The 24,005-nt window shown below is 45.9% G+C and overlaps 1 protein-coding gene across 8 annotated transcripts in view; it reads left to right on the forward strand.

Annotated features, from left to right (window-relative positions):
- The window catches only part of SGCD (sarcoglycan delta), a 359,505-nt gene that overhangs the window by 138,135 nt on the left and 197,365 nt on the right, over positions 1-24,005 (forward strand). For all 8 annotated transcript variants that reach the window (XM_075441531.1, XM_075441526.1, XM_075441532.1 and 5 more), the window contains exon 2: positions 848-1,033. The gene's annotated coding sequence lies outside the window, so the exon portion shown is untranslated. The remainder of the gene's footprint in view (positions 1-847; positions 1,034-24,005) is intronic.

Genomic DNA, 24,005 nt, shown 5'->3' on the forward strand with positions numbered 1-24,005 from the left:
GAAGGATGGTCCTCCAGTGTTTTCCCATATGCCAGGGGTTAGGGATGATCACTGCAGTGACAGTAATGAGCATTTGAACTTCTTGGTGCTGCTCTAAGCTTTTCGGTTGGTGGCAGTGTTGCTGCCAGGTGATTGTCTCCATTGCTGTCTTCTCACCTGGGTATCTGCAGTGAGGCCCCCACGTCCATGTTCAGTGCCAGGGTCTGACGTCTTGGGAGCACTGGGCCTGACCAGCAGAGATAGCGAGCTGGAGAATGCGGCGATACTGAGCCCCTACCCCCCGACAAGGGCTCGGGCCGTCTACCTGTCTCTGACAATTGCTTTGTGGCTGAACTTCGGGAACCCATGGCTGCATGTTGGGCTGACAGTCACCACTTCCCATCAGCTGTAAGGTCCTAACGCAATTGCCTGTTTAGGAGCCTTGAATTCCTTGAGTGAGAGCCATTTTAACAGTGCAAAGTACTAAGACTAAGGTGATGTCTCTGCTTTTCATATGAAAGACCTATGATTCTGCAGAAATGCCGTAATGAATTAAAATATTCCCTATGGAGAAGTGTATTATTTACTTATTATGGTACCAGACTGGAATAAAAAGCAGCCAGGCGTTCGTTTCCTGGTGTAGGGAAACTATTAAAGTACTGTAAAGCAAGAATAGTTTGGCACCACAGTTCTTGTATTCAAAGATTGCCCTCTGAAGGTGCCATGCATGATGGATTGTCACAGACTCTTGGCCCTGCCTTGACATTTCATTCCTATCCAGAGTTGTCTTGTGTTCTGTTCGGAGTCTGCTGAACAACTGACCTAGAGTTTAATGCCACACCTTCTTCTCTTTCCTTTTTCTGAACAGCATCCCTTGCAGCTGAGGCTCTGAAGTGCTGGAGGACACTGCATCTTCCTCAGGGACACGGGCACGGGGGAGCTGGAGCCTCTGGGAAGCTCAGAAAGGAATTGTGGTTGGCGGTCCCCTGAGGAACTCCCCTTCACACCAATGTTGCTCTGAAACCAGTTGCGTCCAACGTTCAGGTTTGGTAAGGTATGTCATTTTCCCCCTGCTCTTATCTTTTTGCTCTTTTCTCAATATCTACATATGGGGAAAACAGAAAAATTAGCAGCCTTGGTGTTTATTGCTGTATAATTGCTGTGCTCATACTGGCTGCCTCTGTAAATAACCTGTTCTCTCCCTGAATTTGGAGAGCGTTCATCAAGAGTGAAATGTTGTTAAAGTCTTGGGCTTGAGGGGGTGCCTGTTTGTATGAAGCATTTTATTGAACAAAATGCTCGCTGATGGTGAAGTTTTGCTGTTGGTGATGTGTACTTGGTGATAGGCATCCGAACTTTGAAAGTGCCACTTGTTGTGTTTCATCAATGTCTGTGGTTCAGAGGGGAAAAAAAATAAATGGCGCTGAAGCAGCGCGTTTGTTCCACAGCCCTGTGCTTTCCTCTGAGCTTTGTGTATTCTCATTGTTTGTCAAGGACGGAAATAATACTAATTTCTTGCATAATCGTGTGTACCCCCTTTGTTGTGTAACAGTCAAAATTTTTGCATGTGCGGCGGTTCTCATATCCAACAAACATTGCCTTGATTGTGCTGTAACCATGGCAAGGCAATATGCAATATAATTTTTAACAAGAAATTGACAGCCCAGACTTCAGGAATGTATCGCAGACAAAGCTTGCGTTATAGAAGCATTTAGGGTAATACAGCCTCTGTAATACAGCTGCTTTTATCTAGGCCAGGTTTTTTCTGTGGAAGCAAAGTTTGCTGTTAAAAAAACCCAAAATTTGAAGTATTGGTTCCCAGATCTTAGTGGAATAGTGTCAGATGATGCTGTATCCGTTTTCATTTGACACATGGGTATTGACTTCCCTTTCATGACTGAACCAGCAGTATGGTCTTGTTGAGAAAAGTACGGCAGCAATATAACACCCGTACTTGGTATTAGGAGGGGAGGGGGGAAGAAAAAAAAAGGCAAAGCTTTCTTAAAAATCGCATCCAGGCGAGTGTGCATTCATTCTTCTGCTTTTGATGCGATTGCACCAGTAGTGTTACCTCTGGAAACTGTGGGCTCGAACTCTTCCGTGTCGGCAGAGCTCCGCTGGCCTGCAGACTGCCTGTCTCCAGCGACTGCCGCAAGGGTTGGTGGGAACAGCTTCAATTAGACGCTCAACTTTTAAACGTAGAGGATTGAGAAAGGTCTGTTCAAACCACAGCATATGCTGTTAATTTACCGAGGCGTTTCAAGCAAACAAGACTGGTGTCAGGGAGGAGAGGTTCCCATCATTAAAACTGCTGCCGCGCTTGTTCCGTGTGTCTGTCTGCTCCGGTGGCACGCGGGTTCTGGAAGAGGAGGTTGTTAAACATCGCTCATGCTTTGGTTACCATCTTCACTTTTGTTTATTTCCAAGCTGCTGCTCTTGTGTTTATAATACCTAAAAGGGAAAGCTGTAGGAGAGGTATTTCATTATCAAGAGGCCTTCTTGACTCTTGCAGAGAAATATTTTGCGCTATTATAATGTAGAAATCACAAAAATTTGCTTATTCCCTGTTTCTGTGAGAGATCTATAGGTGAAAGTGTGTAAATCTGCCTTGCGATGAACGTGTGTGTTTTGCTGGGTATGCAGGGTGCCCGGGGACGTGCCAGGCTTGGCACCAGAGCGGTGGTTGCTGGTGTGACCGAGGTGCTCGCCCTGCCCTGGGGCAGGATGGTGGTGGGACGAGCTCCCCACGTCCTTCCCAGCAGAGCCAGTCCAGCGCCCTGTCAAAGGTTCGTATCTCAGGCTGCAGCATGAGTGTTACTCCAGTGCAGAGGTTGTGCAGGACTTCGCAGAACCTCACAATTTCAGAGGACAAAGAGCATTTTCCATACAGATGATTTATGTGAAACTATTATTTAGGCATTAAACTTTAGGTTGAACTTTGGTTATATTTTTGCATTCTGCTTTGTGACTCTCAGATCTCAAAACTTGGTTCTTATTTAAGGAAAGCTCATGTTTATGGCACCTTGACCTTTAAGAACAACATTGCAGATTGAGAAGATTGTGGTAAAGTTTAAAAAGTTGGCAACGCTGCTGTTGTTCATTCAAGTAGCTGAGACCCTTTTTTATCCTTTTTCTTCATCTTGGGGGTTCGTGCAAGCTTACCAGAAGAATTGACTACCATCAACTTTATCTGTTCCCATGACACCCTTGTAAGACAGAAGTGCTATGTATCCCCGTTTTACAGATGGTGAATGAGGAGCAGAGTCACTTCCAGGTCACTTTTAAGCAGCAAACATCTGTCTCTGATTTGCGTGCGATCACAAGTGCGAGAGGTGCATCTGATACCCACAGCTGGAGGCCTGAAGATAGCCTGGCTGAGCCGCTGAGGCTGTGGGGCAAAGCACGACGTCTGGGTGTGGATCCCTTTGAGGTCCGATCTAAGCCAGCTCCTGCCACATGTCCTGCTCTCCCGAGCAGAAGGGTTTTTAATTAAGTGATGACAGTAACACGGAATACATCAGGACCCACGTTTGCTCCGTATCTCTGCTGGAAATGGCAACATATGTCCAAATAATGTGAGCTGAACTCATTCATCTTTGCAGCAGAATGCTGTTTGCTCACGTGAGACAAGCAGATTCCCTTTTAGCAGCATTTACGCAGTTGTGGTGATGGTCATCTTACTCTGTAAGGAATTATTTTAAATGGGTCTGTAGATAACACGCAGAGTAATATTTTTTTTCTTAAATTGCTCATTTTTTAGATTAGTAGAATCCGGTTACTAAAATGCACTGTTCTGCTGAAAAAGCACATTTAATAAATATGTAAGAGAAAAATTTTAAGTAGCCATTAAACATAGTTAATAAATTTTATCTTGCAAGTAGAATTGGAAAAAACCCTGTTCATTTAATGTGTATTATGTATCTCGTAGCAATTAATTGTCGTCATTACATGGACATAAATCCTCAGTGTAATTCACCTTTCTCAGATGAATTGCTTTGGCGCTTTTCCCCTTTCTTTTTCTGGGCTGTAATATGGTTTCTCTTTTTTAAAAGTTGAATCTCGACATCACATTTGTTACCATTCCCAAATGTTCTGCAAATGCGTTGAGGTTACCCAAACCTCTTTGCGCTGCAGGGCAGCGCAGGGCAGCGTTGCAGCAGTGATGGTCTGGTGCAGGTGAAGCGGGGCTGGCGTGGCCAAGCCCTTTTTGACCGGTAGCAGAGCAGAGGGCGAGTGTCTTTGTCTCACTCCCTGGATTTTGGGGTCTGATAAGAAGTTATTTATCTCTTCATATCTTTTGCTTCTTATGTGATTTCGCTTATGAAATCGGAAACAAACGCTGATTTTATGTGCCTCTAGGTTTGGATGTCAAAATAAGACCTTAATGCAGCTTTGCGGTGGCTTGACGAGGGGTGCAGGGCTACTGACTGTGGGTGAAAATGAGTCGGGTAAATTGCCCTCCTGTGTTATCAAAGGGAAAGTTCAGCTGTAGCGTCACAGGATGTCTGCTTGAATTCCCAAAGTTATATTCAAAGCTGTATTTTGAGTAAAGTCTTTATTTTTCTTGATTGAATTTTACACCCCAAATAGGAAAACAGGACAGTGTGTAGGGTCACTTTTTACATATGTTTTTTATCAGTGCGCATGCTGAGCTTGTTTGCATGAGTAACATTTATGCAGATATTTTCTAGTGTTTCTCTGAACTGTTTTGCCAGGGCAGGGAAACAAAATGGCTATTATGTTTGCATGTTTTGTTGCAAAATCAGGAGACTGGCGGTTAACGTATCAATTCCCTGGATGACACCACTTCTGCAACTCTGTTCACTCAGCTTCTCCTGACAGGGCTTTTATTGAATCCATCAGCCTGACACATATCAAAGCACCATTTCTGATAACAAGTATCTTGCTGTAAAATGAATTAAAAAGCTGATATCAGCAGCAGAACTGAGTTGAATTTCTGAAAGAAAATAAGAAAGTCCAAAACTATCATGAGATTCTTAAGATATCAGTCACAGAACAGTAATATAATAGTCTTTTACCTGTACTCTTGAAGTACGGAGAAGTCCATGGGTCGTCCCAGAGTCACACAAATTGGCTTGTTCCTGGGCTGGCAGCCAGTGGCTCTGCCTCCTGGACTCTGATGTTTGTAGTGTTGCTTCAGAGACCGTGATGAGGTAGTGGTTTGTTTTCTTCTGGAGACCTTTCTCCTGTGAGAACCAATGACCTCCTTGTAATTACTTTGCACTCTAGTCTTTGAGAAATTTGGAGAATGAGGAGTGAAAACCGAGGTCTGAGTAGAGTACAGCTTCCTCCTCTTGGAAGATGGAGCAGTTCGGAGTCCCTTGTCCTCTGCAGAGCTGCTGCTTGGCAGCCCGTGTCTTGGGCAGAGTCCAACTGGGCTGGGAGAAGGCTTGTGTTTCTTTGGGCTGCAGATGTTTTGAAATTACCTGACTCAAAACCTTCTGAGATCACGTTTGCATATCTGCTTGTAGCCTTCTTCTATCTGCCTTGCTCTCCCTGTCCTGCTTCTCTGTCCCCTTTGGTTTTGCATCTCTGCGATGATAAGCAGCTTCAGGCAGGGCTGCCTTGCACTGGTACTGCTCTCACTGCCCCCAGGCTCACTAACCTCTCGCTTTTGGCTAGCACACACTATGAAGTATTAGGTAATAATAATCATGCTTTTTGCTCTGTGGTGTGGCTGCTCTTTGGTAAGTATCCACTGGCAATTTGCAGCCTAGCAGAGGGGGGGAGGAGGGCGGCCAACAGTTGATGTGGAAAATTAATGATGAACTACCATCCTCCTGCTACGTGGTTAAGGCACTTCTGCTTTCCAAGCTTTACATCCAGCCTCGCACAAAGGAGAATATTGCATTTCCTTCCTCGAATAGTGGGAATGTTGCCAGACCAAAGCTTAGTGGAGAGTGTCACATGGGGGACTGATCACTTGGGATGCTCTAGAGCCTCTACTGCTCTGCCTGCAGCTGTGACACCACCCAGATAGTCATTTTTGCCTTTCCTTGGACCAATGTTAGCTTAATTGTGCATCCGAGTTGGTAAAGGCCCGTGTGTGTGATGGGGAAATCACCCACGTCCCGTATGCAGTCAAGGTGCAACATTTTGCGTTTCTTTTTGGTGGTGACTCGGCAACGTTCAGGTTCAGATAAGCTGCAGCTTGTTGTATTTTCATCCTTCAGGTTGACGTATTTATTTCGTAATGACCCACGAAAACTGGCCTGTGATGTAGATGGGGGAGAGTTTGACAGGCGCCGAGTAGCCCTGGGGATGTAATTACCTAAAGGAGCAGTTCTGTCCCTGAACGGCCTCTGTCTTGAGGATCACAGAAATGACTGCTGGAAGCCCCAGCACGGCGTGTGCTTCAGGAGTCGTTCGGGTCTCAGAATCGTGCGCTGGGTCCTGCTAGCTTGAGCTGAGCACTGCAGAGCCAGCACAGCGCAGCTGAAGGGCGGCCGATGCCCTTCCTCAGCTCTGCAGAATGCGTGAAAGAGCCTGAACGAGTTAGGAGTTTGGAAAGCCCTGACAACTTCTGTAAGGGACTATTTGGGGCTGAGCTAAAGAAGTGAGCATTTGGTGTAACTTTTCTCAGTGGAGCCTTTGCTTAGTCTGAAGGATACTGGTGTGTGCGATGGAAACAGCCTTGCAAAGCCACAGCAGTGGCTGGTGTGAAGTGCTGCGGAAGCGCTTTGCTGTATTAACAGTGTCTCTTTAGACCAGAGAAATGTTTTAGGCTGTTGAAGTTTTCAGTTAAGGTACCAGAAGTCTCCACTTTGCACACTGTTATTATGAAATTTATTGTCATGGTTGCTGACTAATTTGATGTAACCATCAGGGCTCTAAGAAGTACCTTGGATTTTGCAAAGGGCCAGACTGCTGCTTGGTGCAAGTCACTGACTCGGATCGTAATGGCGTGGCTTCCAGTTTCCTCTTCCTGAGCTCTGCCTCCTGATCGACAAAAAACCTCTTTTCTTGTGCTGTCGTGCTGAGTATTTGCAGCCAGGAGCCTGTATTTGAAAGCGCAAACCTGTTGTACAAGTTCTTTAGATGTGCTGCAAATAATTATGAATATGTTTAATGAAGGGAAGCTGAAACATACTGAAAACATTTGGAAATAAGAGAGAATGTGTGCAGCCAAGCGTTAGCCGTGAATGGAGAGTTCTTGTTGGCATCGTTAAAAGGGAGCTTTCCAGCTTGTAGTTTCTGCGGTGAATACAGAGCAAACAGCAGAAACTAGCACGGCGAGGTGGCTGGGGGTGAGCGGGAGGAGACGGGGCTGCCTTCCGCCTCTGCCAGAAGGGACCGTGGAGGGAGCAGCGCTGCTGTTGCCGGGCTCACGCCCCGGCAGTCTCTGCCTCCCAGTGACCAGGGAGGTGCCGGCACAGACCCGGCTGGCACGGGCATGCTCCAAGCAAGGTAGCATCTCGTTCCTTCACCACAGCCACCGCTGTTTGTTGCTTTCTCCTTACTAGTCAGTTGTTAACAGGGAGGGGTCTTTTTTTTTTCTTTTTTCTTCTCTACTAGGTGGGGTAAGTAGCTCCATTTGTATCTCACCAGACAGGCTTGGCGCCTCTTGACGTCAGTGGCCATATGCCTTTTCCCTCTCCTCAAGAACTGGCCCCTGATCTCTGCAGAGACTCCCCTCTGTATTTCTTCCCAACGATGTTGTGGTTTCCAGGCTTAATGTTGTATGAGAGGGAATGCTTTGATTTTGCTTCGGATGTTGTATAAAGACTTGGGCTGGGAGACCAATATGTTGATGTGCACTGAAGCTGGGTTCTGATGATGCCATAACCCGTGCAGATGGAGAAGCCAAAAGCTAAAGCATTTGGAGTAAAGACTGTAAAAGGCAACGTGAGGCTGAGGAGCATGCAGACCTCATGCCTCTGTCAGGTACTGGAGGCACTCAGCTTCTTTCCTTCTGCCCAGCGATGTTCTGGAGGGTCTGCGCCAGCATACTGCAGTAGAGAAAATATAAATAAAATAAAGAGAATTCAGGAAATTTCTTACACGCTCCTTTGTGTTTTATTGGTGAAGTTGTGTTGGAGAGGTGGTGCTGACTGCCACTGTAGCTGAGGGGAGCTTCCCAAGTGTTACTGAGTTTGTGGCTGAAATAGAGAGGTTGTTAAGTCCTCCTCTGGACTGGTGTGCTGTCTCAGCGGTGCCACTGAAACACAGAGGACCACCATGCTGGGCCTGTGCTTGCATCCCGTTCTTTGACGGTTTCTCTCCTGGGATTTTGACTGCCTCTTGGTCTCTCTACCAATGTGTCCCACTGTCCTGTGCCTGAGGACCATCACTCCAGCAGAAGCTCACTGGGCTGCTCTCCAGCTGGACAAGTCCCAGTGGCCATGGTGGGACCTACCCTGAATTAACTGGTGGGGCAGCCCAAGTGGTGGGTGCTCGGTTGCATGGTCTGGGGTACTAGAAGCTGGTGCCACCGTTCAGCTTCAGACCCTGTGCAAGACTGGTGGCAGGAGCAGGCTGTGGGCACTGAGTAGCAATGGCTATGCCTTGGGCAAGCACCACCCATCTGCTGGGTAGGAAAGCAAGCATGCTGAGCACTGGGCTGGCCTTTTTGAGAAGAGGGACCCCTTGTGTGGGTATTGCTGGCAATAAGGAAGCCCCTGAGCCTCTGTGTTGGGCTTTGTGTTCGTGTGTGACCCCGCACGGTCGTACTGTACCACTGTCCCTTCGTCCATGCAGGCCGTGTGCGTCTGTTGGCTGTGCTGGAGCTGGCTGGGGAGGGTGGCCAGAGACAGAAGAGGACATTTGGCTATGCATGCACTGCATTTTGTTCAGAGTAAGGTCTCTCCCCTCATTGTAGAACCAGTGAAAATTCCTCCCCCCCTGCCCCAGTGCTCTTAAAAGAAAAGGCAGTGAAACAATAACAAAATGAGTCTTTCTCATTGGGAAGGCTTGTAGGCACCTCTCCGTGGCTCGGGAGCAAGGAAAAGGGGGTGGGCAGCCCTGTGCTCTGCTCACTTTCTGTCTGGGAGGAATTTCTAGTTGTTAATGATTAATTCAAGCGTTTCTTGTCATGAGTACAGTGTGCACGGAGTGATAAATCTGTGGTGGGTTAGAGGTTGAGGTTGCTCAGTGCTGACAATTAGTTTGAGCCACAGGCTTTGCTTTCATTGGCATTTTCACAGCATTAACCCAGACCTTGTCAATTAAAATCCAGACACATTTTGATAAGGGACATCTTCTTCTAACGATAATTGTAATAATATCACTTTTATTCATTTAAAACCTGTCAGGAAGGCCATGTTTCCTGGAAAATAACTGTCCAAGTTTCACATTGCCTAAATAACTAGGAAGTATCTTTCAGGTTTTTGAGCTGACATTTCATCAAAAATAACTAAAAGCAAATGAGGCCATAGCTGTTTGTCTTTGGACACTTACCAACTTCAATCAAGGTAATCTCCTAAAATAAGCAGGTTTATTAGCCTTCACTTTGGAGGGTAATAAACATTTGATAATTGCCTAAAGTTGATGGTGGAGATTTATACTATTTATTATTGCTTTTCTAACTCTTTGACAGCATAGCTGCAGAGCACGTCCTAGGCAGTGATCCGTTCATGCAGCTCACCTGTTCGTTAGATGGAGGAGGCAGCCTGGGTGTAAAGCTTGATTAAGAAACTTGTCTGAGTTGCGCAAGACGTCTGCGATAGAATAAAACCCAGAAATCCTGTCTCTGTTCTAGTACATTAACTGCAGTGGTTTTGTGTATGCTGGTGTCTGTAAATATTATATTTAGAATCTCTGTCAGGCCATAAAAATGAGTATTTAATAGTTGGAATGGGAGTGATATATCAGATATCGATTGAAAACCCATTGTGGTTTTATTTGTGCATGGCATGAAAAATAACTGTGAAAATCATGCATAGTTTTGAATGAAAATATACTTCTCATTTTTCTGAGAGAGAAATCCTTTCAGAACAAGTAGGGTAGGGAAGCAAAAAGATGTATCAAGTAAGACTGTCTCTAGATCTTGCAATGTGTTCAGTCTGTGCTTGTCCATGCGGGTGGAAAGTGCTGCACTTGTTTTATTTAGACCTGGTTTCACTGCTAAGAAGTGAATCACTGGCTTTTAGCCAGATCATGTGTATTTATTTCCTTTATTTGTCATCTCATTCCTTTAAAATCTAGGTTCTCCAAACAGTCAGCACTTGTGTATTTAAAAACCTCATCAGTATTATAAATGTGCTGCTTATCTGGTCCTTCTCTGAAGAAGGAACTCTGATTAATTAAAAGCACCTCTAGGTGATGCCATAATATAAATAAAAGTAAGCCTGCCTTATTTCTATAGCAACTGGAATAATGCCACCAGTTGCTAGTAGTTCAAAATTCAGGGCATAGCATGGACTCCGGGTGGGAAATCCAGGCACACAATACTACATTGAAAAAAGGTTGAGGAATAATAACTGAGAAGTGAATGGACTTGTGCTGCTGTGACTGTATTCTGGAAGTCAATAGTTGTGCTTTTAGTAAATACAAATACTAATCCACCTCTGCTCTGGCGAGGCTCTTTTTTTCCCTTTCCGGTATGAACTGGCAAGCCTGTAATCTGCATTCTGGTGTGTATAGAAGTGACACTGACAACAGCATAGCTTGAAGGCTGTAAATATTATCCCATATTTTGCTGGTGAGCCTTTAGCAACTGAGCTATGTGTTTATGTGTCTCAGTACTCTTTTTTTCAGGAGTGCATTTATAAGCATTAGAGGTGATCAATAAAAGCTGACCTGCCTTTGCAAGTTAAATAGGCCTGATTTGAAACTACCAGGCTTAAAGAGATTCAGATTTGCTAACAGTGATTTAAGAGCAAGCGAGGTCCATTTACATGCTATTTCTTTTCCACTTTCGAGGTTTGAATTGCATTGGAAAATCTGTCACATTGCACGTTTGAGCATGGAGGCTGCAGCTAACACTTGATTGAGCATGCCATTATGTAGGAGCTGCCTTCGTACCTTGCAATTCACTACATCTTACTGAAAAAGTAATGTAATTAATAGATGTGGAACATGCCTAACTGTGCAGAGTGAAGTCTCTGTGAACTTTGACTTCTAAGCAGTATTTTCTGTCGGTTGCTTTTGGTCTTTGGGAGACATCCAAAGGGAAAAAACAAGCGTGTACAATTTAAAAAAAAGACACAAAATAAAAAATACAAAGATATTAAGAAGAACTGAATCCTAGCTACAAAGATGTATGTTCATGATGTTCCTGGCACAAAGATATAAAAAGTTAAATGGCAGATTTTGTTTGTTTGTTATGCAAGTGGAGTTGTTTTGAAGACTTATTCCATAGAGACCTTACTGAAAATACTAGTAAGTTAAAAAGTGTTCAGTATTGGCTTTGGAAAGGGAGACGACTCTGCACAGTGCCCAGCTCTTTAGCTGGCTGGGTCCCTGCTGCCACTGAGAGCGGCTTTGGAGGGCAGCTCCGTGCTGCGATGTCTCCTACCCAGCTGGATGCACTGCGCTGGGGTGCTGCAAAAGCAACCCTTTTACCTTTTACTGCCGATTTCCTAACGGTTAAATTTGTTGTCTGATCCTTTGATGACAGTGTGGAAGTGGAGGCTGGAAGGGCAGCCCAGGGCTGGCTGGGCATGAGGAAGCTGTGCAGCAGTCTCTTATCTTCCCATCTCATGACTTCTAAGCATTTAATTTAAGAACCTGAAGGCCACATGGGACGGTCTTGCGTCATGAAAGACAGGTTTGGTTATACAAATTAAATACTTCATTGGCTTAAAATTAGTCTGAAAGGTGTGGCAATAAGTAGGTCATTGAGGCAAATGGGCTGAAATAAAACCTTCCAACAAGAATGCTGTATCCTGCAGATTTTATCTCTGTTACACAAAACTGGTTTAGGATGTTGCCACGTTAAAAGGGGTAAAGGAGTCTGATAAGCGGCAAAAGGAGAGCCCCTCCTGTTGAGTCACGAGGTTCAGAGCAGACCCCCTTGCGTTCTAAACTCTCTCTGAGAGGAGTCTGGATGCGGCTGCATCTACTCCTAGTCCCAGACTTGGTCAATGGTTTATGTCTACAGGGTGAAGTGTGCAGCCACTTATCACGTTCAACTTGGCTGTCAGAGCCCCGCCAGGACTTTCACTGAAACAGTTTTGCAAAGTTGAAACAATAGGTAACTTATTCAAGCGACAGGTATCACAGTTTTGAGATTGCCGTTGGTAAATGCACTGTCTACAAAAACTGAGCTCAAGGTAATGGTTTGGCACTTTAGTTAACAGTGTGTTCCCGGGGATACGTCGGACAAAGTCAGAGGCGCAACCCTTACCAAAAAGGTGTCCCTTCTTGGGGGGGAAGAGAGGTTCAGGCCCGTTGACCTGTCCATCAGGTAAGGTTCTTGCTTGGTTCCTCCTCCCAAAGAGAGTTTTTCAAGTGCCATTTTTTATATGTTTGAAAATCTTTTTGCGAGGTGGGACTAAGTCAGTTACTATGTGTCGATTGGCTCTTGGGCTCTTGGCGTGGGATGTCGTGTCATCACAAGCAGGACTCGGCAGTCCGACTCGCCTATGGAGCGGGCATCTTGCTGTGTGCTCAGGAGGGCCATCTGTGTTTTATCTGCAGCAACCTCTGGCTGCGCAGCCTCCACCGCGCCCCACAGATCACTTGATTTACAGTGATGGGCTATCCCCCCTCTCTTCTGTCTGATAAGCACAAGTTAATTGCTGCATTTGTTAACTCTTCGGCTCTTGACGCCTGAGTCCGAGCATGTCTTTCGTCTTGCATTGACAAGTCCAGCAAGGCCATCGACTACAGATGTTTAAAATGTTTTTATGGTGCTTGTTTGTCGTAGCCGTGCAGCTATCCATCGGGCTGGTTTTTATCGCTGTGGTCTGTAACGTGGTGCCTCTGGAGGTTCCAGCAGAGATCGGACATGGTACATGCGTTTGCTGTGAGCGTGTCTCAGTTTCACAAGATAATTCTGTGCCAGCCACTCTTCCGCTCCTCTGCATGGTTCAGATTTAGAGCGAGAGGTGTGTGGGCTGAATAAAAGCCATCAGAAGGCACAGTTGCTCAAATATTGATGTTATTGGGTTTTGCCTGTGTTAATTTTCAATTTTAGACTCGCGTGCGTGCATGCTCGTACTCTGGAGTAGTTATCAATAAACATTGTTATTAATAGGCCGGGTTGTTCCTAAATGGGTTTATCTGTCTCTATGACCAGTATGAGCCCTACGACGCTTGGTGCTGGAGGGTAAGGTCCTTGGCCTGAAGAGTTTTCATGTTAAAAAGCAAGGTGTAGAGGGTGAAGGAGGCAGGCTTGCCCGCAGCGCGGAGGTGACAGCTGGAGCACGGCGGTGAGGATGAAGGATGTGCGGAGCTCCGTGTGTTGTGGGGCATCCATGATCAAAACTCCTCTCTGTTGTGGTGCCTGTACGAGGCTCGTGGCAGTCAGGGATTTGGTTTGCTCAGACTCACTCCTGCCTTGTTAACTGCTACTTCTTGATTATTTCTGTCTATATTCATCTGCTGCTGCTTTTCTGTTAGAGCTGCAAATTCCTGAGGGTTCAGACGGCTTTTGATTTTTGTGTTTGTGCAGCACCAGAATCAGTGGAGTCCTGGCCCAGGGTTAGTGCTGGTAGCTGTTTGCAGTGGCATTTACACATGAAAATAAGACATTGGGAAAACAATTATTTTCACATTCTGATTATTTGCATTCCAACATCTGCTGAATCTTTGAAACTGAAAAGTTGCTTAAATAAATGATACATGAGTAAAATTATTGTTATTATTATAATGTTCTCTACCACAAGTAGGTCCATGCAGGAAGTGCAGGGTTTTTTACATAGTTGTTTATATGTACATCAGTATTTGTCTGGCAAAGAGATTTTTATCCTACATCCTGCTGGCTGCCACTTTCCTAGGTGCTTTTTCATGTTTAATATAGCTCTCCCAAGTATTTCCATGCATACATACACACTGGTTTTTAACACCTGTTGGCATCCTTTAATTATATATCAACCCTGCGGCTGTTGGCTTTGAGGTCTGTGCAGCCGCAGACAGCTGGATGCTGCGTATTGCTCCGCTTTCCCAAGGCCTGAGCCCGCTTTGCACTGCCCTGCCAGCTGAAGTTCACCCTTCTGGCGCAAGGCCACAGCTAAGTGCCTTTCAGCGAGTTCTCGGCTATCATCCTGAGCTGATTTCTGGGATGCAATTCACTGCCACGGTTATCATATCAAAAGGGGAGTGATTTACATTTCCTGCACGTCTCGGTGTTGCCAGGCTCGGAGGATGCTGCAGAGAGAAACTTCACACAATTTGATAAAATAACGAAAATGAGCCTGTTTACAGTGTTGCATCTTATGCTGTGGAGGAATTTGATGCAGACACAAAGTTGGCACTAAGTACAAATATAGGCTGTGCACAGAGATTAATTTGGGGGCTTTTTTTGGTTCCTAGGAAAAAATAGGAAGATTGTCCCTAAGGGCTGAGTGTGTGGAGAGCTGTATGCTCGCCTTTGTGCGCCCTTTCCTCTTTATCTTGATTTCTTATTGTGTTGCCCCTTCTCTCTCTTCTCTAGATATTCATCCAGAGTAATGTCTGCATAACACATTATCTTTGTTTTTATCTGGCCCCCGCAGCCCTTTGCACTTCCCTCTCTGAAAAGGCATCGAGCAGTCACGCCAGCATCATTTGTACAAAGCAAACACTTCACGCTGAGATATTTTAAGCACATCCATACTGGAAGTGCCATAGGAATGGCAGGGCTGCAGCGTTTGCTGCTGCTTCGCGGTCAGCTGCCCGTGTTTGTACGCAGAAGCAGACTCGGCAGCGGCCTCGCATTCATTTGCTGGGTATCAATTACTTATTGGTGCCGCACGAGCCCAGTTAAGGAACTGGGGGGAGGTTGGGGTGCTGAGAGTGTGGCCGTGCCTCCCCTGTCAGAAGGTGCAAAGTGCAGGGACGTGACTTGAAAGGTCCCTTCCCAGAATTTTCATGGATGAGGCTGCACACATTTGAGTTTGGAGAGGCGAAGGATGTGTCTGGTGTGGGTGACTGAACTGGTGCTGTTACTGATTTCTGAGCCAGATTCCTGCAGTCTGCTCTGACTTCATTTCTTATTTTTTATGAGCACCTTTCTTGGATGTATTCATTGTGCTGTAATGAGGGGTTGTATGAAAGGGACGCTCAATGTAAACATAGTGGGTGAAGCGCTCTCAAATTTATTGTAACTTATTTTTCTCTTTCGAGGTTTTGATGTTGTGTACTTGCAGCTGCAAATGTAAAAATACCTATGTATATCGTAAGGCTGCCAGGACAGGCGACATCTCCTCTGCAGGGTTTGTAGTCCCAGGTCAGGGGCGCTTTAGGAATAGTGAGTAGAGGTCACCAAAATTCACCTTCTGGCTCTTCTGGATGGGGTATTCTTTCCCTCTCATTCCACTTCGATTTTCTTCCCTGTATCTCAGCAAAGAAGTATCTTTGTCCATGTCTGCATTTTACCCAGCTTTAAAAGGTTTGAAACTTTGCTGAGTCCTCCCTTAACTTTAGCAAATCCTTTAAAAGCTGATCGTAGAGGTTGACTGCACCAGGAAAACAGCACCGTACCACCTCCATTAGTTTGTGTGCCTGACCTCCTCTTCCTCCTAACTTTGACTACCACTTATTGTCATCTTTGATTTCATCTTTTTCTTTTCTGTTGTTTTCCCCCTTTTCCACTTTTCCTTCACTGTCCATGAAGATTTGCACTGCCTGATGCTATCACCTCGCCACGCTGCTTTAATCTTAATGCAAGTGCCCTGGGTCGAGGTTATACTCACTCTTCAAACTGATACCTATCTCTAAAGGTCTGATGACCAAAGAGGAGACTGTTTCTGATTCTGGACCCTGGAGATTAAAACCAACATGTTCACATGCTGTTTTATCCAGATGCAACATAAACTTCAGTGGAAATAAAACCACGGCATGGGTACTCTTGTCTTGGCAGGCACAGAGCTGGGCAGGGCACTTCCCTGCATACCCCATCCCTGATGAAATGGGATGCTCTGCCTCTTTCTGTCCTTCTCACCTTTCTTCCCCTCCATTCTAATTTTTTAAGAACTGATCTCCTTAGGGAGTTGTTAATGTTCAGGGCTTTTTTTCCCCTGACGTTTTGGACAATGATGTGACAACATGTGCATTTATTACTCTTCTGCTGGGAGCTGACTAAAGGAAAGGGCTTGATGGATAATGGCTGCATTTTCCAGCAGTGCCTGATGTACATGTGAGAAGAACAACTGAGTGACCTGCATATAAAACCAAACTATGTCAGGCACGAAGTCTGAGCGCTGAACTAGGAGACAAGATGGAGAACGGGAAGCCTTTTGTCACGAATTCCTTATTTTGCTCCCCTTCTCTCTGTTGCTGGGAATCTGGTGCTTTCTGTGTTGCAGCAGTGCGGGCTGTGGTGTGGGAATCTGTAATCAGCTTCATGGGAAGGGAAGGCAAAGGGTAGCAGGCTGGTGTGGCATGGGGAGCTTTGAGGAAAGGAGGCTGTACAATTGAAAACAGAGCATCACTTCACTGTTGGCTGCTAAAGAAAGCTGATTCTCCTTTGCCTTGAGTAGTCAATTTACACCTATGCAAACTGCATGTAAAGCAGCACTGGCTGGAGCTTGCCTTTGGTGCTGCTGTGGGTGCCTGCAGCCTTCAGGGAGAAGCTGTCGGGGCTGGCTGAGGCTCTCTGGACCTGGAGGTCGGATGGCCGTCAGAGCATCATGTCCCACCAGGGCTCCTTGCCCTGGCAGGTGAGGCATGCTGGCTGGGTGCCATGCCTTTGGTGCTTTGCTGGGCACTGTAGACCTTCTGCTGAAGCTGATATTGCTCTGCTTTATATTTCACAGCATAGACATGCTAAAGTTGATTTTCAACGCACACGATCAGGAGGGTGTGGGGAGCAGGGGGGTTACAGTGGGGAAAGGATGATGTGCTTTCCCCTCCCAGTCCCCCAGCGCGTCGCTGGGGCATAATCCCCTGACCACTGCCTCACGCCTCCTTCCATTTTCTCTCTCTGCAAGACCACTATGAGAAAGGATCAAGGATTCCAATAGCTATCGTGGACATGGAGAAGGAAAAGTGTAAGAGTGCTTTTACCAGAAGCCAAGAGGGAGGGTCAGAACGGCTGTGTTCTGCACCTGGAGCACCAGGGCGCGGGGACAGGACGGCCAGCGGTTCTGCCCGTGGCTGTGTCCTTCTCCTGAGCAGCACGTCAGGAGTCTGTGGCAGGGTGGGAATACCCAGTCCTTTGCTTTGCGGAACTGCTCTGGAATATGATGAAAATGCTTTTTTTTTTTTTTTTAAATGACTGAGTATTAGATGGGCTTTTAGGCTCAGGGAATGACTGACAGGTGAGATTGCTGTGGTGTAGTGAAGTCCATTTCATTCTTGATAATGTAGCAGCCCAAGCTGTAGTCTTTGCATCGGGATAAGGTGGTCCTCCAAGCACACCTTTGGTGTTCAGTTTCCACAGGGGACACACTCGTAAATATTTGTGAACAACTGGGAAGAACAACAGAAGAAAGTCACAGAGTGGAAAATCAGAGTCCAGACAGAGTATCTGTTGCTCGAATATATTTTCTGTGAACAATTCAGTTGGCTTCTCTGTGCTTCAGATTTTCCATCTTTCCGGAGACGCTCCCTGGCCCTTACCTGGGATTTTGGGAAGACCTAGTAATTTGCTAGAGGTGAGGTAGTCAGGGGCCACACCAGAGACACCAAAGAACACCCCTGCACCAGGCATGTATGTACCAGAGAAATCACAGTGCCCTCTGTAGCACTGCCTGCTGTCATGCTTGTTCTTCAGTTTCTAAGGCAGCAACGTCTGCAAAACTTCTTTTCTTCTACCTAATATAGATTATAACTGTAATAACGTTTGCTTGAAGTGAAATAGGGTGCTGTAGCTGTGATTGGCATCTTCAAATAATTCCTTGTGCGGTTTCAAACAACAAAAAAAACACGAAAATATTCTGCAAAGAAATTACGATATCCCATGTGCCTTATTATAGAACATTTTGCCGAGAAACTTGTGGCTGTAATGAGGAGGTTGATCTACCTCCCCACTGTCACGGCATTAAAAACTAATTGCCCCCGGGTTTCTTGATTATCTCCGACACAGCTGTCACGTTGCCCCTTTGAAAAAACGAACTGACATCAGATGCGCAGACTTCAGAAGGTCTTTTTTCTGGAAACAGGGAAATTTATTATCAAACAGGCTCTGGTGTGTTTACCAAACTAGTTGGAATATCGCACGGAACTGGGGTCCTGTTGCTTCTGTCTCAGAAAAGAAGTGATTATTTGGGTTTCTCATCACATTTGTGCTTTACCATGCCAGGGCCTCTGCCAGTATTTTGTGCTTGCTACTTGCATATGTAGGAGTATTATTGAATAGTTGTGGCTGGATTAGGGGCTCTGCGTTCCCGGGATATAATCCCCTCTCTTGCTGCGGGAAAGGTGTCCTCGGAGCCCTCGCTGCCTCCTGTTGTGCCGCTGTAAAATGGGACCGGTGATGCTGTCTGCTTCATATGGCATGGGCTGGGGGCTACATCGCTGAGGGAACGATGCACTGCCACTGTTCAAATTGGGCCCATTTTCCAAGAAAAAGAAAAAAGTAATGTAAGAATAGTGAAAATAGCTCATTTTCTGAGCTGCTAACAATTACAAGCTCCCTTCCCAAATAACTGAACGTGGTTTCTCCTTTAATTGGAGATCTTTCAAACTTACCTTGTTCCTTAGAATAGCTCCTGATTGATAAGGTGTATTTTCAACACAGTCATCACCTGTCTCCCTGTGGCTTTTGGTAGGAGTTTAGCAGCTGGTTTCCCTTTGTGGCTTTACACCATTGACCTCATCTCCCAGGCAGATACAAGCGCTACACATGCAGAGCCCCCGGTTCTAGTGCGGTGGCCACATGAGCTCTTGTGTAGCCCTAACCGTGGCACCAGCGCGGTTTTATGACTTGACGAACCCTGCTGGGCTGAGTGGGAGCGTTACACTTGAGATTTTGCAGTGGCTAGGGGAGGGAAATGGATGAGAAAGAGAAGCAACACTTCAGCACTTTGGAAAAGCTTTAAAAGGCTGTGTATTTGGTGGAATGCTTTCTGGACCATCTTGCTCCCTAGCACGTAGGAGGTACGGCTGTCAGGAGTGAGTTCACAGCAGGGTTAGTGCTGTTGTAGGATGTTGGCTTCACAGTCTGGTCCAGGGCTGGTGGAGATGAGGGGGTGGACAGAGAGACCGAGGATGCTTTCTCACCAGGACCTGTACTCGCCTGGCATCTGGAGCCTGCTGGACATGGTCCGAGCAAGGCTCTCTTACCCTGGGAGACTGCAGATGGCAAAGATTTGGAGAGATTGGTTCAGTGTGGAAACAAGTCCTTCCCTTTCCCCAAACACATTTAGTTTTGAAGGGGGAAAAGCAGTCAGCCAGCCAAAACCAGCAGAGCGGTGACAGGCAGGCGGTGCCTAGCCTGTTGCAGAAGTCTTCGGCACTGAGTGGTTTTGTTTGTGAAAATGAATTACTAATAAAGCAAAAAGCTCGTAGCCTGCTGGAAGCCATGCTGCGACTGAAACAGCCAAAGAGGGAAGGAGGAAAATACCCCAAACCGTCTGAAAAGGCGCATGGTGTCACTGGGAGGAATCGTTCATCTGCAGGGGATCCGCATGGAGCCGCGAGCTCCGCGCCGGAGAGGGGTTTGCTTGGGCGTCGGAATGGGATGAGAGCGCACGTGGTCTTCAACCAACCAACCCACCTGCACTGCAGCTGGGAGGTGGACAGGGGATTTTAATCTTTTTTTTCTTTTATTTTGAAGGTGGAGAGGGAATTGGTCACTGCTGGAATGACCTGACAACCCCCGGCACCCGCAGGGCACCGCTGCGAGCGTTGACTGCGGCGGGGCGGCAGCTGGCAGGCGTGCGCAGCGTGGCGATCGTCCTGCGAGCGTGAAGGCTCGCGAGGGAGAAGGGGTGGAAGTGTGTGTGTGCTGGTTAGGATCCTTGTTATCGTGTTACCTTGGATCTTTAGGGACAAAATAGCCACCCGTGCGTGGAGAGTAAACAGGCGCACAGTGTCTATAAATAGTGTGTGGAAGAGGAGCTTCTGAAGGTAATTTCCGTCTTTATTTAAAAACCTGCTACTTAGGCAAATTATTATAATTCCAGCGACACTAACTAATCCGTCAGTAATTAGGATGGGAAATGGGAATATATTCCATGGAAATGATCTTGATATTTCGTCAGTCCCATTGTACAGCAGTCTTCTTGAAGAGTAAGCTGTTATTTGCCCAGCGTTTTTTGGAAGGCCACAATTTAGCTGATTAAAAAGAAAATAATCAAGGAAATTCCCCTGGAGAACTCCATGATGGATTGAGAACACTAAGTTTAGAATAATATAATTAGTAGTGCTTTCGCTACTTTTACTGTATCTTGTCTTACCATTGCTGATTATGTAAATAGTCGTAATAATTCCACCTTTTCTCCGCATCAGTGTCATCCTGTGAGCTCAGCCCTGCTCCAAGTCCCCTGAAGCCACATGGCTGCTGATTTACCATAGGTGCTTTTGCTGCTCCCTTTGGAGAGCTCTCCTCTAGCAAGGGGTAGGCACACTCCTCATGGATTTAAAAGGGAGACTATTTATTGGATGGCTAAGAATCTAAACCGCAGATGAACTAATGTGTGCTTGTAGTTATAGCTTTGGTGTGTGTGCTTGTGGTTATAGCATTGGTGAATGAAACATGTTGGAGACAGGTATTGTTTTGAGTGACAAATTATTTTAATATGTTTCTACCTTGTCTAACAAGTGCTGACAAACACACTTACCATTGCTTAGGTAATTAAGAATGATACTTAGCAGTGACCCTACTTATTTCTCATCAAAATAGCCATTTTGGCCTTATGCTGTTGAGCATCTTAGAACAACTTTAGGGAAATGCTTTAGACTGCAGTTGTGAAAGCACTGAGGAGCTGTGGCTTTGGTGTCAAGTCTCCTCTCCTCTGGCATCCAGCACTGGATGTGCCCCACATAGCCAGGAGTACCCTCTTTAAGGAGATACCGAAATTATTTGCCAATGTAACAACGAAAGAGTGTTTGGAGAACCGGTTCGGAGAGCGACGACGTGACCACAAGAGAGCGGAACTCCTGCTGCTGGGAGCATTAAACCTTGCCCCTTCTGATCTGCCAGCCCTGTAGCTGTGACTGCTAATTTTCTATCTACTCCTGAACATGCTGTAGGGATCCGCTCCTCGGTCCAGGAACACATGCTTTGTGATGCCAGGTTCAGTATTTTGCACAGAATGTGGTAATCAAGTGAGTTTGTTCCTTGGGTTTGCTCTCTACGGGGAGCAGATTAAGATCACCAGACACATTTCACTCGCAGCCCAAAACAGGTTGAAGTATCTGGTTTGGAGGAGTAAGGCAAATACAATTCCTATCTTACATTGTGTGCCACTGTTGAAGCAGGTCACTGTCAATGAAAAATTCTCTCACCTTTAAAAATGTTTTTTCTGTGATTCTAGTTCTGCTGAAGGGTAAAGCTGAATGCAGTAATTGAATCAGTGGTGCATGCAGGCTGAAATTCTGCAGGATGAAATTATGGGGCTGTAATGGATTGTCTCTGGTTTCCTCTCTCTATTCCCTCTCTTGTATCTTCTTTCTCTTTGCTTTTCCTTCGCTTATTTCTTGATGTTGGAATTCTTATCTGAAAAAGATGAGTTGTTTAGCGAGGAAAGCTGAAATTGCGATTAAGGAAAACCCAGATTTTTAATCTGTTTTGGATTCTTCACTTTGTAGTGCCCTGGTCAACTCTGCTGACTAAATTAGGATAAAGCAAGCATCTTACTAAAAAACCCATAATTAAAAATAAATTTAAATCCTGAGTAGAGTTGGGCACCTCGTACAGGTACTGCCAGGGAGTCTCTTAAATGTGGGGATGATCCCGCTGTCACGGGAGGAGAGGGAGTGCTGGGATGCCGGGAGCCCTTCAGCTCCCTGGGATGGTGCTGCTGGGCCGAAAGGGCTTCTCTCACTGCAGGCTGGGCAGACAGCACGCTCGAACAGCCACTCATCTGCACCGGGGTGTAAAGAGACCCTGCAAGTCTGTCCGAACATGGATGCGGTGCTTGCCGAGCGAGCTGCTGGTCAGCCACGGGCCGGGGAGCCGCGGGTGCCGGCGTCTGCGGCAGGGACGGGTTCTCCGGCGTGAAAATCCAGAGTGAGAATGCGCGTGGCGGCTGCTGTGTCCTCGGGTCTCTGAACCATGGGGTTTTTTTTGCCTGCTGTAACGTAGAGGTCGTTCAGTCTCTCGTTCTAGGACGTGTTCCTTCCTGATGAGATACCTGATTACAACACACCCCTCAGCAGCCACAATTGCTTGAAAACTTTAACTTTAATTCAGCGAAATTTGTTGGAGCATCCAAGTTGGGCTGGTAGCAGATGTTGTCTCAGTCAGATTTCGCTTACCCCAGACTCTTCTCCATCTTTTCAGTTTTAACATGAATTATTGCAAATAAGCTGTTCCCCTTTCTAGGATATCTGGGAAATGTACCATTGAACAAAGCTGTTCTTTCCTTTTTGTTTTGGTTATTCTCTCATCTTTCTAAAGTCACAAGCCAGAAGCTCAGCTTAGCTGTGCCATACTAGACCTAGGCTGACTAGTTTCCAGGTAGCCCAGAATTAAATCTCCCTTTAGTTAGCAACTGCTAAAACAACAGAAACTGCTCTCCAAATGCCACATCAGTCGTGGATGTTGGACCAAGAAATTGAGCTTCCTCAGGGTTTGTCTGGGTGGAATAGGAACCACATCTCGGACAACGCCATGCCTCAAAAAGAGCCCAGCCCTGTGAGGAAGCCCCCGGGAGACTGTTTTTGGCAGAGCTGTGGCCAGAGAGCATGGCTTAGGATCATAAGCAAAGCAACAAGTTTCTGATTAATATTTTTTTTCTGTTTTTAGGCAAAAAAATGTATGATATGTTTCATATTTGGAAGAGGAGGAGGCCACACCAAAAAATGTAATGCTGTGATCAAATTCTCTTAGTACAGCAAATAAAAAGCTCTGAATATGGACTAGTGACATGAAAGAAGAGAGAGCACAATCGCAGTTGTTCGTTCCCTGCTGATACTCGCTGGACTGCATCTCTCCTGACACTTTGACTTCTCAAAGCTTCTCCTCTTCTCTTCACCTTACACCTCTCTGAAGTCTTGCGTCTCCACACTGAGGGATGTCCTACATCAATCCTTTCGGCCGTTGGTCTGCTTGCCATTGCACTGCGTTGACCCAGCCTTTCCAAGGTTGTCCTTTGCTGCCACTAGCAATAAAACCCAGTGTAATGACCAGAAAGGCTTACACAGGGCCTAAATTCAATTCTGTCAAGAAAAGCAAATTCAACCATGAGATCTCTGTTTTTTTTCCCAGCATGTGCTGGGAGACTGCATTAGAATTTAGAAGTAGAGCTGAAAGTTTTAGATCCAGACAAGTGGCTCCGCTTTCATTAGCGAATGCCTTTTATTTAAAAATAAATAAATAAATAACAAATCCCTCCTTTTGGTGTTTCTGCCTCATATGCCTATGTCACAACCTTTTTCCCTTATAATTAATCAACCCGTATCTCTCATGCAGCTCTGCTTGTCAGCAGGGATTAAAGCCTGACAGTATTTAATCATCTTGTATTTCATAGAAGGCTAACAATCTCCCTTTGCTTTCTCTTCCTTCCTTTCCCTTTCATTTCCTTGTCTTTTCTGGGAATGTAGCAGAGTGTCTGCTCTGACTGAAGTTTTTATACAGGGACTGACAGGTATAAAATTCTTTCCTTGGCTCTTTTCTTCTGTGACCCATGTAATTCCCTCATGAGATCATTTGCTGTGACATTTTGGGTGTACCGTGACCTACCCTCTTAGCACAGAGGTCCGCCAGATGCTGAGGCTGTAGGAGTATGTATTGAATCATATTTTACCGTGCCTTTTTTTTCATCAGCAAATGCACTAAAGCTGCGAGCCAAATGAGTTGAATAACTAGACCAATT

The sequence above is a fragment of the Opisthocomus hoazin genome, chromosome 22 (assembly GCF_030867145.1).
Source record: "Opisthocomus hoazin isolate bOpiHoa1 chromosome 22, bOpiHoa1.hap1, whole genome shotgun sequence".
Lineage (NCBI taxonomy): Eukaryota > Metazoa > Chordata > Aves > Opisthocomiformes > Opisthocomidae > Opisthocomus > Opisthocomus hoazin.